The sequence below is a fragment of the Euphorbia lathyris genome, chromosome 4 (assembly GCF_963576675.1).
Source record: "Euphorbia lathyris chromosome 4, ddEupLath1.1, whole genome shotgun sequence".
In the NCBI taxonomy this organism is placed as follows: Eukaryota; Viridiplantae; Streptophyta; class Magnoliopsida; order Malpighiales; family Euphorbiaceae; genus Euphorbia; species Euphorbia lathyris.
Window position 1 is genome coordinate 96,231,619 of NC_088913.1, and position 16,711 is coordinate 96,248,329.

The 16,711-nt window shown below is 38.9% G+C and overlaps 1 non-coding gene across 1 annotated transcript; it reads left to right on the plus strand.

The window, feature by feature from the left end:
* The first annotated feature begins 14,074 nt into the window (after positions 1 to 14,074).
* Positions 14,075 to 14,181, plus strand: LOC136228124 (small nucleolar RNA R71). The gene has a single exon (XR_010688458.1). It is a non-coding gene; the product is annotated as a small nucleolar RNA R71 (small nucleolar RNA).
* The last annotated feature ends 2,530 nt before the right edge of the window (positions 14,182 to 16,711 follow it).

Below are 16,711 nucleotides of genomic sequence, written 5' to 3' on the forward strand. Positions count from 1 at the left end.
ATTAAATGAGGTTTGAGAAAATCAGAAATTTGTTCTGACAGAGATGAAAAGAATGTAACAGAACTTTGATTCTCTAGGACTTATTTATAGGAATTTAGGACGAAATGAGGTGTTGTTTGGATGCGAAAAGGCATAATATCATACCTCTGAAGATTGAAGAAACTTAATTTTTCATTTCTGAAAGCTATGCCTGCAGGTAGAAGAAGATACAGGTCTGATGGTGCAGGAATTTGCCGTGTCGCGACCGAGAATTTCAAATTCTCGGTCGCGGCACGCTGATTTCCTAGCGGAAATCAAGTGTCGAAACCTATGTTCCTGATTCTCGGCCGAGAATATAAATTCTCGGTAAGTTCAGAAAATACCCTACCTCTTTGGTCAATTCTGAAAATGTGAATTCTCAACTGAGAATTCCAAATTCTCGGCTGAGAATCACTAATTTTCTCCTAATTCATGCTAAAGACCTAAAAATAAGTAAAAGGCATGAATTAAACATATTTTTATGTATCTAAACCTTAAAACATATTAAAACTAACAAAACGAAAAAAATAATAAAAAAGAATAAAAGTAAAGTACATTAAATCTAAATGAATTAATTGTAAGAAAAATGCGTCACAAACGCAATTTTTTCGTTTGAAACATTTTCGCAATAGATTTTACATCTATTACCGTTAACTTTAAAACGAACTCCGTCGGATCCTTCAAGTTCTAAAGAGCCATAATCAAATACATTGAGGACCAGATATGGTCCTGTCTATCTGGACTTAAGTTTACCTGGAAATAAACGGAGTCGTGAATTAAATAAACTTAAGCTTTTGACTTTAATCTTGGCATCGTGCCATTTTTTCACTTTTTCTTTATATATTTTCGCATTTTCGTAAGATAGATGACGTAACTCGTCTAACTCATTTAAGTTGAGCATACGTTTCTTACCTGCTTATTGCAAATTAAAGTTAAGTTCCCTAATAGCCCAATAGGCTTTGTGTTCTAATTCGACTGGCAAATGACACGCCTTCCCATACACTAAGCGGTATGGAGTCATTCCTATTGGAGTCTTAAATGCAGTACGGTATGCCCATAACGCATTGTTTAGTTTATAAGACCAATCTTTTCTTGAAGATGAAACTGTTTTCTCTAGAATCCATTTGAGTTCTCTATTTGATATCTCTGCCTGACCATTCGACTGAGGATGGTATGGCGTTGACACGCGGTGGCGTACTCCATATTTTTTCATAAGTATATCAAAACTTCGGTTTATAAAATGGGTACCACCATCACTAACAATGACTCTAGGACAACCAAATCTACAAAATATATCGTCAAGAAAACCAACAACAACCTTAGAATCGTTTGTCGGGGTTGCAATTGCTTCAACCCAGTTTGAAACATAATCTACGATGACTAATATGTAAGTTTTACCATTAGAAGGAGGAAAAGGTCCCATGAAATCTATTCCCCACATGTCGAATACGTCAACTTCTAATATGTTTGTGAGGGGCATCTCATCTTTTCTACCTAAATTTCCCGTTCTTTGGCATTTGTCACAACGAGTAATAAATGAATGGACGTCTTTAAACAATGTAGGCCAAAAGAATCCACATCCAAATATCCTGGCTACTGTCTTACTAACGCCATTATGTCCCCCATAAGAGCTAGAGTGGCATTCTGACATTATAGACTAATATTCATTTTCACTAACGCATCTCCTAATTATCCCGTCACCACAAGTTCTAAACAAAAAAGGATCTTCCCAATAATACTGTTTAATGTCAAAGAAGAATTTCTTTTTTTTGTTGGAAAGTTAATCCTTCCGGAACAATGTTGGCTGCGAGATAATTTGCAATATTCACATACCATGGCGACATGACACTTTTTATTTGATAGAGATATTCATCAGGGAAATCATCTCGTATACCGATAGTTTCACCTATAGGACCGTTTTCATCTTCGAGTCTTGATAGATGATCGGCGACAAGGTTTTCTACTCCCTTTTTGTCTTTAATTTCTATATCAAATTCTTGTAACAATAAAACCCATCTAATTAGACGTGGTTTTGCATCTTTTTTAGCAAATAAATACCTTAAAGCTGCGTGATTGGTATAAATAATAACCTTCGAACCTAACAAGTATGACCTAAACTTATCACATGCAAAAACTACAGCTAACATTTATTTCTCGGCTGTGGTGTAGTTTAATTGTGCACCGGACAGTGTGTGACTTGCATAATAGATGACATGAAGTTTCTTATCCTTTCTTTGACCTAAAACACATCCGGCGGCTAAGTCACTTGCATCACACATGATTTCGAAAGGTAAATCCCAATCGGGTTTAGCAATAATAGGTGCACTGACTAAAGCCGTTTTCAGTGTTTCGAAAGCTTTAACGCAATCGTCATTAAAATTAAAGGTTGAATCTTTCATGAGTAAATTAGTAAGTGGTTTGGAAATTACAGAGAAGTTTTTAATAAATCTTCTGTAAAAACTGGCATGTCCTAAAAACGACCTTACTCCCTTAACAGTAGTTGGAGGGGGTAATTTTTCTATTACTGAAGTTTTTGCTCTATCCACTTCTAATCCTTTTTCTGATATTTTGTGACCTAAAACAATTCCCTCGTCAACCATGAAATGACATTTTTCCCAGTTTAATACTAAATTTGTTTCTTCACACCTAGACAAAACTTTATCCAAGTTCTGTAAGCATGAATCGAAAGAATCTCCATAAACGGAAAAATCATCCATAAAAACTTTCATGATATGTTCAATGAAATCATTAAAGATCGCAGTCATACAACGTTGAAATGTTGCTGGTGCGTTACATAGACCAAAGGGCATTCTCCTATATGCAAATGTTCCATAAGGACATGAGAAGGTTGTTTTGTCTTGGTCATCCGGGTAAATATATATTTGAAATAATCCGGAGTAACCATCTAGAAAACAATAAAAAGCATGACCAGCTATCCTTTCGATCATTTGATCAATGAAAGGAAGAGGAAAATGATCTTTCCTAGTTGCTTTATTAAGGTTCCTATAATCTATACAAACCCTCCAACCGGTGGTGGTTCTTGTAGGTATTAATTCACCTTCGTCATTCCTTACAACAGTGATACCTCCCTTTTTGGGTACACAATGGATTGGACTAACCCATTCACTATCCGAAATAGGATAAAGGATTCCATTGTCTAGAAGTTTAGTAATCTCATTTTTGACTACTTTTTTCATATTCGGATTGAGGCGTCTTTGCCTATCCACTTTAGGTGGCTTATTTTCTTCTAAGTGAATTCTGTGCATTACAATACTAGGATTAATTCCTTTTAAGTCTGAAATTTGCCATCCCATACTTCCTATTCTATTTCTAACAACATCCTTTAATTTTTCTTCTTGAACCTGTGTTAGTTTGTTAGAGATAATTATAGGTAGAGAATCGCCTTCGCCTAAGAAAGCGTACCTCAAATGGTTCGGTAGTTCTTTAAGTTCTAATTTAGGTGGAACTATAATTGAAGGCGGAACTGGTCCATCTTCTTGAATCAAAGGCTCTGGGTCCTTATCTTCTAATTCTTCACTCATTATAGGCTCTATTATTTCTTCTTTTTGAACAATGTCATTTACACATTCTTCAACTAAATCAAGTTTCATACAAGCGAAATCCTCCATAGGATACTTCATTGCTTGATTCATATCAAACTCGATCTTATCGTCTCCTATTCGTAAAACTACTTTCCCTTTCGACACATCAACTAGAGCACGTCCCGTGTTCATAAACGGTCTACCAAAGATTAGCGGACAATTAACGTCATATGCAAAATCTAATATAACGAAATCGGTAGGAAAAATAAATTTTTCAACTTTAACTAAAACATCCTCAATAATACCATATGGTCTTTTAGTGGTTTGATCCGCTAATTGCAAAACCATGTTGGTACGTTTGATATCTTCTTCTAAGCCTAACTTATTAAAAATAGATAATGGCATCAAGTTTATACTTGCTCCTAAATCACAAAGACAACTTGGGAATTCAATATCTCCCAATTTACACGGAATGGTAAAACATCCGGGATCTTTGAGTTTAGTGGGCAAATTACTCGACACAATTGAACTGCAATCTTCGGTTAGTGAAATGGATGAAATTCCTTCCCAACTAATTTTCTTTGAAATTAAATCTTTTAGGAACTTACCATAATTGGGAATTTGCGTAATTGCATCCATAAACGTCAAATTAATATGCAAATTTTTAAGTTTGTCTAAAAATGTTAAAAGTTGTTTGTCATAGTCCTTATTGCGGACTTTGTGTGGAAAAGGTGCTTTGGGTACATGATGCGGTTTCTTGCGAAACCTCACTAAGGGATAAGTGTACCCCGTCGTTATCAAGTAATAAATTTCCGGTTTAAGTCCAGGTTATCGTCCACAGGATTTATTTCTGCAAGTATCAAGCTACTCGATCTCGAATGTTATCTAGGCTTAGGGGGTTTTGAGTTTGGTTTTGTTTAATTAATCTACTCCTAGGTTGAATTACACTAATTCTAATTAAGTTATCTAATTCTAGCTAAGTTATTCTAAGCCTAACTAAATTACTCTACCCCTAATTGATCTTTTACCAAAGCAATTAACTGAATGAATATGAAGGAATACGATGATAACAATGATAGAGTGTTTAAGCAATTGAATTGAAATTAAGTCGCTTATGTCCAAGGCGATTAACCCGACCTATCCTCCTAAAGTCCCTAGTTCGTGATTCCCTTGTAAGGCCGAAACTACCTCTAAGGCTCAGTAATTTGGGCTTAATCTTCTATAGGGTCGTCAATCCTATAGGCACTGACTAGGTCAGATTCAGCTCGCAATATGTGCCAACCTAATTTTGGGATTATCGAATGAGTTAAACCAATCAGACAAAGCGTAAGACAAAGATTAAAACATCAAAACAGCTGAATAAGCAAAATCTATATTATATATCAAAGATGAAGGAATTGTCACGAAGTTACAATAAACCTAGAATTCATAGCATGTATCAGAGGCTAGACAGAATATAAAAGAAGAAAAATCCCTTTCAGGGAACCTGTCTACCAATGCAGGCGTCTTTCTAGGATTTAAGGATGGAGCTTGAGTAATCCTCGGTGAACGGAGCTTCGGAGGTGTCTTCAATGGAGGTTTGAAGGTTATGGAGGAGGTGGAGAGGATTTCTCAAGGTGGAAGCTAAGCTAATTACAAAAGTAAAAGATATCTAATTTACAATTGGAAATTCCTATTTATAGCCGCGTCTCGGGTCTCGTTTTGACCTAATTTTGTGTCCTTGTTGGTGTAGGAAGATGTGGGGCCGAACGTGGCTTCGTGGGGGCGGAATTGGTCTTTTTGACCAATTCCCGCAGGTCTGCTCGCCGAGCAGGAAAGGCTGCTCGCCGAGCAGGATTGCGACGAGCAGGCGCCTGGTGGCCTGCTCGGCGAGCAGAAATGGCCCGGGGGGCCCTGCTCGCCGAGCGTTTTCGCCCGAAGCGCGCTTGATCCGTGCCGGATGACTTCCAAACCCTTTTTCGTCCGAACTTACACCTGCACACGCATAAAAACTCCAGAAAACATTAGTCCAAAACTCAAATTGATCCGTCAATCGCTTATTTTGAGCAAACACTTCGTTTGGTGCGACTTTTGACGGACCAATTAGCTTCAAAACATAACGGAATTCTAATATGCATGTTATTTCGTCCGTATTTGCCTAAATTGATCACAAAACGAGCCTAAACGACGAAAAGTAAATAGAATGTTTCCAATTTCTAACTAACTCACACAAAAGCATTTAAATGCGATAATTGCTCGCTTATTAGCCAAATAAACCTAAAAACCGTCCTAAAACCGTACCCAAAGATAGGGGTTTTTGACCCCTATCAAACCTCCTCGCACTTAAAACTTTACTTGTCCCCAAGTAAACTAAAAAACTAAACCCGCCATCACAAGCAAGCTAGAAAACTTCCCAGTTTGACTAGGTGCTTGACACAATTTCGAGCATCTGTAATTACATGCATTCGGAAATACAAAGTAGAGACACGATATCCAAAAGCCGCATTTCAATTACAATAGGTCATAGTTTTAAGTAAAGGGACACATGTTCAATTAAACGAGCTTGAGGGGATCGCTAAGTAAAACACCTCACCATAGGTAGTTCACTCATTCACACAATTTTTGGTGGCTAAGGTGTTTACTCTCGGCTTATATTCTTGCTTAGGACTACATTGATTTTGCACGTTCATCCGAGTTCCTCTACTATGCTATATGACTCCGATGATATCAAAAACAGCCTCTAATTGGGGTTGTAATGTGGTTAGGGGGTTAAAGGTACAACAAGGGTTAAAACGTTCTAGCGTTATAAAAACAGAGTTTAAATGGCTTTAGCAAATATGAAGTGACTGAGCTTTTTATTCATCCCTTATTTTGGATTTCTTTTTGAGACGTTTAAATTTTTAGGAACTGGGGAATGAAGTTCTTCCCTTTTGTTCGTCTCTTTTCTTTTCTTTTCTCCCTTTTTTTTTCTCTTTTTCTGTTTTTCCTTTCTCTTTTTTTTTTCTTTTGGGATAGTGATGCTCATTCACTTCTTAGCCTTTTGGCTTGCTACTATAATGCCATAAACAACGATAAAACGCTAGAAGAAAACAAAGGCTCAGTTCGAGCTTTGCAAAAACAAAGGTTAAGTAGCGAACCAAATTGTGGTTCGCAAAAACGGGTTAGAACGACAGAAAAATCTATAAACTACAAAAATGTCGGCTCAAAGGGGCTTCCTAGAGTGGATGAAAAAGAAAAACAAGGTAAAGAAAAGGGTTAATTCTAATGAGGCTGATTCATCGTTTATCATCTCAAACCATTGCATGTAGGTTCAACACAGTATTAGGTGCAAAATCTGCAATTTTTCACAAGTCAAAGCATTCACACAAAAATGTCAAAAAAAAAGAGCTTTTTGATGTTCGCTCTTAGGCTCAAATTCAACTCACAATTCTTTGGGTTTCAATTTTGTGTTTACTAGTTTTCCCCAAACTCAAGTTTAATATCACATGCCTTCAATTCTTAAGTTATCTACCTAAGTAATGATTTTAGCATTTCTTCAAAAGTAGGGTCTAAATGCAAACTGTAGCTCATGCTTTTACAGATACAAGAGTTGTGTCCTACGCCTAAACTAGTTGTCATGCAATTTTAGATTCAGTTTTCAGCCCTCAAAGACAAATAACGAAGTTTGGATTCGAAGGAGGTTCACGGTTTTAGGTCCTAAACATGCAAAAACATAAGTAAAGCAGAAATAAAACACCAAACGCAAACCTAAACTAGACACGACGCAACAAAAATTTAAAAATTCGTACAATTTTTGTAAGTTTGTCTACCCCTCCTCCTCACACTTAAAATATGCAATAAGTTCCAACATTGCATCATAGATCATGAAATACGAGTGTAAAAAGTTAGGGTGGAGAAGACAACTTACTGGTCGGCCGGGGGGTAAGGCCAAGGCATGTTGTAGCGCTCGCAGTAATCAGCCGCTACGTATTCAAGACCCGAAAGCCTTCGGTCCATATTCTGCTCAAAGTTGGTGAACCGTTGGTCCATCTGTTGAACAATGTTAAAGGTCCGAAGGTTAAGATCCCGCATTTCTGCCATCATGGTGTTGATGGCTTGGAACTGGGCCTCCGTCCCCGGCGCTTGGTGTTCCCTTTGGTCTCCTGCCGTTGCAGGTTCTTCTTCCTCAGGTTCTTCATCCCTTCTCTGTTGTGGAACTCGTGCTCTCTTTCTTCCTCCTCCGCTGGAGCTTGCTCCTCCAGTTGGGTTCCTGTTTAAAACTTCTTGAAAAGTAGATTTCCCCAAAAACTTGGAGTTTAGCAGAGTAGGATAAATAGCAATCTCGGGATTATCTAAGTTCTTGAATTGGCTCTCAAGTAGGTTGGTAACTAGATGCCCAAGACCTAGGGAACCACGTTTTCTACTTGTTTGGCTTGAGAAGCCTTCAAATATGGCCTTGACAGTGTCCACTGGTTTGTGGTTGGCCACACACCATAATATGAGCAATTCCGTCTTTGAGACTTTATTGCTCTCGTTTTTACCCAACAAGTTATGGGCCACAAACTTGTGGACGAGATTGAGAAGTGGGTCTAGGAGAGCGCCTGGGCTAGCAGTCTGGGAGTTAAAGCTTGATATGCCTGTGAGTTGCTCCTAAGCTATATCTTTTGTTAGAGGCAATTCAAAGTCTGAGATTGCCTCTGGGTGATTATAAACCCCCATTAAGGCTGCTAGTGTGGTAGCATCAATGTGGTAAGGTTTACCGTTTAGCCTAAAGGAATGCTTCCCACCGCCCAAGGGTAGCTCCTTTTTCCAAGTTGTCAAGAATTCTATGGTAAAATTGTGATAAACCGGAGTCTGGGTTGTGGCTAGTCTATACCAGCCGTGGAATTTGAGGATTTCATTGAAATCCTTCTTTAAACCTAGACTCGATAAATAGGTTTGATCGACAATTATATGTGTAGCAAGGTCTTGCTTGGAAAACCTATCATACAAAAGACCCTCACGCTCATCAATAAGGCCAAAGGGTGGATCATACTTAGCTTGGAGGCTCTCGTCGAACTCGACCTCCGATTCGGCTTCGTTCTCGACGACGATCTTAGCTTTTCCTTTCCGACCCATATTTCCTGAGGAATAGACCAAAAAATGGGAGAGTTAGAAAATATTTACAAGCTTCAACATAAACCCCCCCATTAAATCATTCATAGACATAATCATAGCTTTAGGCACTTAGGGACTAAATCATAAGCATTTGGTCCCTAAGTGTTTTACCCGAAATTCACAAAATTTATGCAAAATTAGGGATACCCAATGACTAAAACACAAAAAGAATGTAATTCCCAACCTTTTTGACAAGTTTCTAACTATAAATTGAATAGTTGAACTTTGAGCTAAAATGGGGATTTTGCCCAAATTGAGCAATTTCTCCAAATATTCACAAATTGGGAATAGAAATCACACCCAAACTATAGATTAATCATTATGTTAACATAAATTGCAAGGAAATCAAGAATTTAGAAGCAAACAAGACATTAATTGGAGAAAAGGAAAAAAAACCAAAACTTAGGTTTTTCTCAAATCTCAGAAATTATCACCCTAAGCTAAAATCTAAGCCTATAAACATGTTAGAAATCAAAAATAGGTAAAGATTCATACCTTATATCTTGAATTCGGGTTAGAATGAAGGATTTGGAGGGTTAGGTTTTGAAGAAGCAAAAGAGAAGGAGAAGAGAAGAATGAAAAGAAAAAAATTGTGATAAAAAGAAAAGAAAGAAGAGAGAAGGGAAGAAGAAGGTGGGGAAGGGGATGATGAGTCATCCCCCCCCCCTTTTTTTTATTTTCCTTCTTTCATTTATTTTTGGCTCGGGATTTTTAAAATCCCGAACAGCCCTTGTCGGCTGAGCCGGCTGGCTCGGCCGACCAACCCGGTGAGTTGGGCAGTGCCCAACTCGCCTAGGCTGGGCGAAATTCTCTTTTTTTTTATAGAGTGCGGGGGAACAAAGTTTGACAGTAAAAACAAACGAGATCAAAATTTAATTAACCAAAAATAATAAAAGGAAATAAGAGCAAAAGATAAAAACGAGAAAAGAAAATGCAGAATCAAATTGTTCAAACTTTGGATTAAAACCGAGGGGAACCCGATTTCTCCCCCTTACTCAATCCTTTCTCAGGATCTTTGGATTCTTCTCCGTTGTGCTCGGAAGAGAACCCTGTGGCCTTTCCTGCCTGTCCCTATTAATCTGAGCCACCTGATTGCTCAAGTCCTTGCAGAAGGCTTCGTTGTTGGCAAGCCTAGCTGAGATCTCCTTCAGAAGAGTGATCACTTCGTCAGATTCCTTAGGGTGTTGCATTGGCCCTTGATTTTGCTGTTGGTATGGGGGCATGCCAAGCCCTTGCTCTCTATGCTCTTGAACAAATCCGTTAGGAGGTCGGAGCACATTCTGATTTGAATTCCCGTAAGAGAGGTTCGGGTGCTGAGGCCTCCTGTAGTTGCCATTGTTGTTGTAGGAGTTGTAGTTGTTGGGGTTACCGTTGTTGTAATTCTGATTGTATCTTGGTTGCCCCCCAACATAATTTACCATCTCCACCCCATCTCCAGCGAAAGGGCTACCTGCTTGACAATCCTTACCATTGTGGTCACCGCCACAGTGCACACAGGTGGGAGGTCGGCTAAGCGTAGCCAACAGTACATCCATCTTCCTACTCAAATCTGCAACAACTGGATTTTGCTCCTGTTCTTCCACAGCAAATACTCGCTGCCTAGTGGGGTCGGCGAGCTTCTGTTCTTGCCACTGCACACTCTTTCTGGCCAGCTCATTGATCATGTCATATGCCTCTGCTGCTGTCTTTCTAAACAAATCTCCACCCGCTGCGGAGTCAACAATGGCTTTGTTGGTGGGTGTCAGTCCGTGATAGAAGACGCTCACTAATTGATGCTTGGGTATGTCATGATGAGGGCACATGCGTAGCATTTTCCTGAATCGAGTCCAAGATGTGTGGAGCGCCTCATGTTCAGGTTGGTGGAAGGATGTGATCTCACCCCTGAGCATTGCTGTTTTTGAGGGAGGTAAGTAGTAGGACAAGAATTCCTTCTCCAACCCTGCCCATGTTGTGATTGAACCAGGCTCCAGTGTTCTCAGCCATTCCAAAGCTTGCCCCGTCAGAGAGAATGGGAGAAGTTTCAGTCTAGCAGCATCTTGGGGGACCCCGTTGGTCCTTGCAGTGTCTGCGCACATTAGGAAGCGATCCAGATGATCATTCGGGCTTTCATGTGCTTCTCCTCCAAACAATCCAGTCTGTTGGATCAAGTGAATTATAACAGACTTGATTTCGTATGTGTTTGCCGGAATGTTTGGAGCAGCAATGCCTGACAGATGCTGATGTCGGTGGGGTGCCAGGATCTCACTCATCAGACGAGTGTCGCTCTCTGGTCCGGTGTTCTCATTGTTCCGTTCATTGTCAGTCATCTTGACGGGCTCGATAGGCTCGATGATCTCGTCTTGCTTCAGCTTTCCGATCTATTTGCTCCTGCGAAGAGTACGTTCAAGTTCAGGGTTAAGAGGGACAACCGGTATTTTTGCTGATCTCGTAGGCATACGCTGAGAAAAGATAAATACAGAAATAAATGAAAGCTGAAGGGGGATCATACAAATCATACAGTTTTGTACAAGTATAAGAATGGTATGGGTAAACATATACAGACACGTATAGGTGAAGTTGATAGCTACATGTTCGTACCAACGAATACACACAAGCGTAAGCATAAACAAGGATGGTTATCATAAATGAGTATATATAAATAAGTGTATATGAGCAAGTATAAATGGTATAGATACGTAAAAAAAAGAATCATGATTATAAACAAGTATATATGATATGCAAATATGAATGATATTAACACGGGAAGTATTCACAAAGAATGCCTAAACTAACAAGTCAACCTTTGGTTCGATATTGCAGAAGAAATAAATCCCCGGCAACGGCGCCAAAAACTTGATGCGGTTTCTTGCGAAACCTCAGTAAGGGATAAGTGTACCCCGTCGTTATCAAGTAATAAATTTCCGGTTTAAGTCCAGGTTATCGTCCACAGGATTTATTTCTGCAAGTATCAAGCTACTCGATCTCGAATGTTATCTAGGCTTAGGGGGTTTTGAGTTTGGTTTTGTTTAATTAATCTACTCCTAGGTTGAATTACACTAATTCTAATTAAGTTATCTAATTCTAGCTAAGTTATTCTAAGCCTAACTAAATTACTCTACCCCTAATTCATCTTTTACCAAAGCAATTAACTGAATGAACATGAAGGAATACGATGATAACAATGATAGAGTGTTTAAGCAATTGAATTGAAACTAAGTCGCTTATGTCCAAGGCGATTAACCCGACCTATCCTCCTAAAGTCCCTAGTTCGTGATTCCCTTATAAGGCCGAAACTAGCTCTAAGGCTCAGTAATTTGGGCTTAATCTTCTATAGGGTCGCCAATCCTATAGGCACTGACTAGGTCAGATTCAGCTCGCAATATGTGCCAACCTAATTTTGGGATTATCGAATGAGTTAAACCAATCAGACAAAGTGTAAGACAAAGATTAAAACATCAAAACAGTTGAATAAGCAAAATCTATATTATATATCAAAGATGAAGGAATTGTCACGAAGTTACAATAAACCTAGAATTCATAGCATGTATCAGAGGCTAGACAGAATATAAAAGAAGAAAAATCCCTTTCAGGGAACCTGTCTACCAATGCAGGCGTCTTTCTAGGATTTAAGGATGGAGCTTGAGTAATCCTCGGTGAACGGAGCTTCGGAGGTGTCTTCAATGGAGGTTTGAAGGTTATGGAGGAGGTGGAGAGGATTTCTCAAGGTGGAAGCTAAGCTAATTACAAAAGTAAAAGATATCTAATTTACAATTGGAAATTCCTATTTATAGCCGCGTCTCGGGTCTCGTTTTGACCTAATTTCGTGTCCTTGTTGGTGTAGGAAGATGTGGGGCCGAACGTGGCTTCGTGGGGGCGGAATTGGTCTTTTTGACCAATTCCCGCAGGTCTGCTCGCCGAGCAGGAAAGGCTGCTCGCCGAGCAGGATTGCGACGAGCAGCCCTTGCTCGCCGAGCAGGCGCCTGGTGGCTTGCTCGGCGAGCAGGCGCCTGGTGGCTTGCTCGGCGAGCAGGCTCCTGCTCGCCGAGCAGGCGCTTGGCGCCCTGCTCGGCGAGCAGAAATGGCCCGGGGGGCCCTGCTCGCCGAGCGTTTTCGCCCGAAGCGCGCTCGATCCATGCCAGATGACTTCCAAACCCTTTTTCGTCCGAACTTACACCTGCACACGCATAAAAACTCCAGAAAACATTAGTCCAAAACTCAAATTGATCCGTCAATCGCTTATTTTGAGCAAACGCTTCGTTTGGTGCGACTTTTGACGGACCAATTAGCTTCAAAAGATAACGGAATTCTAATATGCATGTTATTTCGGCCGTATTTGCCTAAATTGATCACAAAACGAGCCTAAACGACGAAAAGTAAATAGAATGTTTCCAATTTCTAACTAACTCACACAAAAGCATTTAAATGCGAGAATTGCTCGCTTATTAGCCAAATAAACCTAAAAATCGTCCTAAAACCGTACCCAAAGATAGGGGTTTTTGACCCCTATCAGTACAAAAGTTTTTGTACTTGGGTCAATTGGTGTATCTTTTTGGTTTAATATATCTTCTTTGGATTTTGGTAAATCAGTTCCTGGTAAAGTTGAATTTCCGGGCATCTCCGGACCTAAGTAATTTTTCCCTGAACGAAGAGTGATAGCCTTAACATGCTCTTTCTGATTTTCTTCCGTATGGCTAGGAAGACTTCCCTCTTTGCGGGATGGAATTGATTTAGCAAGTTGACCAATTTGAACCTCCAAATTATGGATGCTAGATGATTGGTTTTTAATAAGCTGATCGAATTTATTCTCGATCCGTTTAAAACCATCATCGTGATTACTTATTTTTCCGCTCATAGCATCAATAAATTTGTCGATTTTAGAAGATAAAGTGCTAATCGTATCTCTTGATTGATTTTGATAATTGGTGGTACGATTTTGATTAGCATTAGCATTATTATTATCTCTCCAGTTAAAGTTAGGATGATTTCTCCATCCAGGATTATATGTATTGGAATAAGGGTTATTAGTTTGATTTTGCCCTTGGACAAAATTTGCCTGTTCAATTTCGCTCATACCTTCATAATCCTCATCCGTTTGGATTGGATTACCAATAGGATTGCACGGTGCCATAAACTTATCAATTTTGTGCGATAAGGCAGAAAATTGGGCTTGCAACATCGCAACTAGATCAAGATTCACTAAACCTTTAACTGATGACGTAGTTGAGGATGATGGTTTCGCCACTGGCATGTGTCCATGTTCCTCGGGCCACATACTACTGTTGATTGCCATTTCCTCCAAAAGTTCCCTTGCTTGGGTCGACGTTTTCTTCATGAATAACCCTCTAGACATAGCATCTAATGAACCTCTAGTTGTGGGATTTAAACCTTTGTAAAATGTTTGCATTAAAAGTTCAGCGGGCAATTGGTGGTGTGGGCATAAACGTTGAAGTTCTTTAAAACGTTCCCAAGCCTCATAAAGAGTTTCATTATCATTTTGAGAGAAAGATGTTAACTCTTTTATGACTCTTGCGGTTTTTGCTAAAGGAAATTTTTTTGATAAAAATGCTTGGGCTAATTGCTCCCAAGTCTCAAATGATGCGGCTGGCATAGAAGTTAACCATTCTTTGGCTCGATCCTTCAAAGTAAAAGGAAAAAGGCGAAGATTGATTGCTTCCGCAGTCACATTCGGTATTTTAAAAGTGTCACAAATTTCTAAGAAATTTGTCAAATGGGTGTTAGGATTTTCGTTAGGTAACCCGTAAAATGTTACGTTATTCTGTAACATATTAAGCAATGCTGGCTTAATTTCAAATTGGTTTGCATTTATTTGGGGTCTAACTATGCTGTTTGTTACACTGGCCACTCCTGGCCTAGCGTAATCCATGAGTGTAGCCATAATTTCTGGCTCAGTAACTCTAGTTTTTATTGGAGTCTTGTTTTTTTTTTGTTTTTGTTTTTCTTGTTCTTTTTAAGAGTCCTTTCAATTTCTGGGTCTAGTGGTTTTGGTGGAATGCCTGAACTTCGAGAACTGCGCATGAACTTGAAATTTCGCACAAACCGAAACTACCTTCAAAACAGAATTTGAAAAATAAATATGTTAGTAATTTAAAAATAAATAAAATACAAAATTTTGAATAAGTATGAATAAACCTAGATTCGAAATAAAATAAGAAAAATCTAAATTTTTGTCAAAAATTTTGGCGATCCCCGGCAACGGCGCTAAAAACTTGTTGAGCGATTTCCGCAAGTGCACGGTATACGCTTGTAGTAATAAAAGATATCGATCCCACAGGGACGCTTTTTAACAAAAACTTATTTTGAATCAGTTAGATTTATTTTTAAGGTTTATAATATGTAAAATCGTTTAATTGGATTTGGTTTTGAAATTGCTAGAATAAGGATTAGAATAGATTATAACAAATGTTTAGAAAATACTTCTAATTTAGGGATGAATTTGCAAAACAGGAACGTTTAGTTCTTTAGAAAAGTAAACAAATGTATTCGTTTGCATTAAGCAAAGAAAACAACTTTAAACTTTGTATAAATTATAACAATGAAATAAATGACGGAACCTCTAATTTTAGGGCTTTGAACTATAGTCAATCTTCCTACGGTCGGGTAAGATCGCTACCTTAATCAAATTAATACTCTACTGATGATATTAATTTGTTAAGTGTTCAACAAAGTTTCCTTGTAAAGATTTTGAATTTAACTACGTTTTAATGAAAACACCAGCATCCACTTCGGATCCTTTACCAAAGTGCTGCATAAAAATCTATCGAATAGAACGGACTTTATTAGATGAAACATAAATTTGATACAAGTTTACAGAGAACAAGGAGCATGAAAACATTCGACGGCGTGCAAGTGAACGGGTTGTCAATCCTTTCCTTGGGTTTCGTTAGAGTTTGTCAGACTCAGGGGCGGATTCTCTACTCAATCTTCTCGCTGTAACTTCGTAATAGGGATACGGTCGGCCTCTACCAAAATGTGAACTAATATGAACAAATCTAAACGCTACTGTGTTTGTTATTATTGAATAAACAATGTGTGTACATCATATTGCTTTTTACAGAAATGAAATCTAAATTCTGAATCACTTGACTCGGAATTTCTGTATTAATTCTATACTAATCTCTTTCTTCTATCTATCATATATATTCAACTCTCCATCAACTCTTTATTTATAGATGTTGAAGAGTCGTGTTTGAAGTGTCGTGTCCGTTGTGAAGGGTCGTATCCTCTACGAAGAGACGCTTTTATCCACCCGAACGAACGCGTTTTATCAAAAACGAAAGTGTGCAAATGGCTTCTTCCAGAATTTCTGAACTTACCGAGAATGCAAATTCTCGATCGAGAATGGGGGAGCAAATATTTGGTCTTCGAACGAAAGGAAGGAGGGGCTGGTCGACGCGTGTCGCGACCGAGAATTCAGGAGCCGCGGTCGCGGCACGGAACTTTTTCCTAGTCTTCGACTTTTGCTCTCGTCCTCGATTTGGCGTTTTTGATCTTCGTCGTCTTTGACTCCTTTTGTAAGGTTTTTATTCTGTTTTGAACCTCTTTCGCTCCTATTTGGATTTTACCAAATATTTAGGTACCTTGCAAGAAAGAAACATATTCGAATGTAAAAGTATTCTAAACAGGTATAAATAGCACAAATTCGTAGCAATATTGATGTAATTATTGATGATATATTAGGTATATTTTGGGCTTAACAGCTGGGTTGTAGAAGTAATAACCCTTAGTTTCCTTAGGGTAACCCACGAACTGGCATTTAACAGATTTGGACTCTAGTTTGCCACTTATCAATTTCTTGATGTGTGCATCAAAGCCCCAAATCTTCATGAATGAAACGTTGGGCTTTCGGCTTGTCCATAATTCATATGGTGTTCCTTCAACTGCCTTGCTCGGTGTATTGTTAATTATATGAGTAGCAGTTTCCAAAGCAAATCCCCAAAAGGAGATAGGGAGAGAAGCTTGACTCATCATTGAGCGGACCATGTCGAGTAGGGTCCTGTTCCTCCTTTTTGACACTCCATTCCATTAGGGTGTACCAG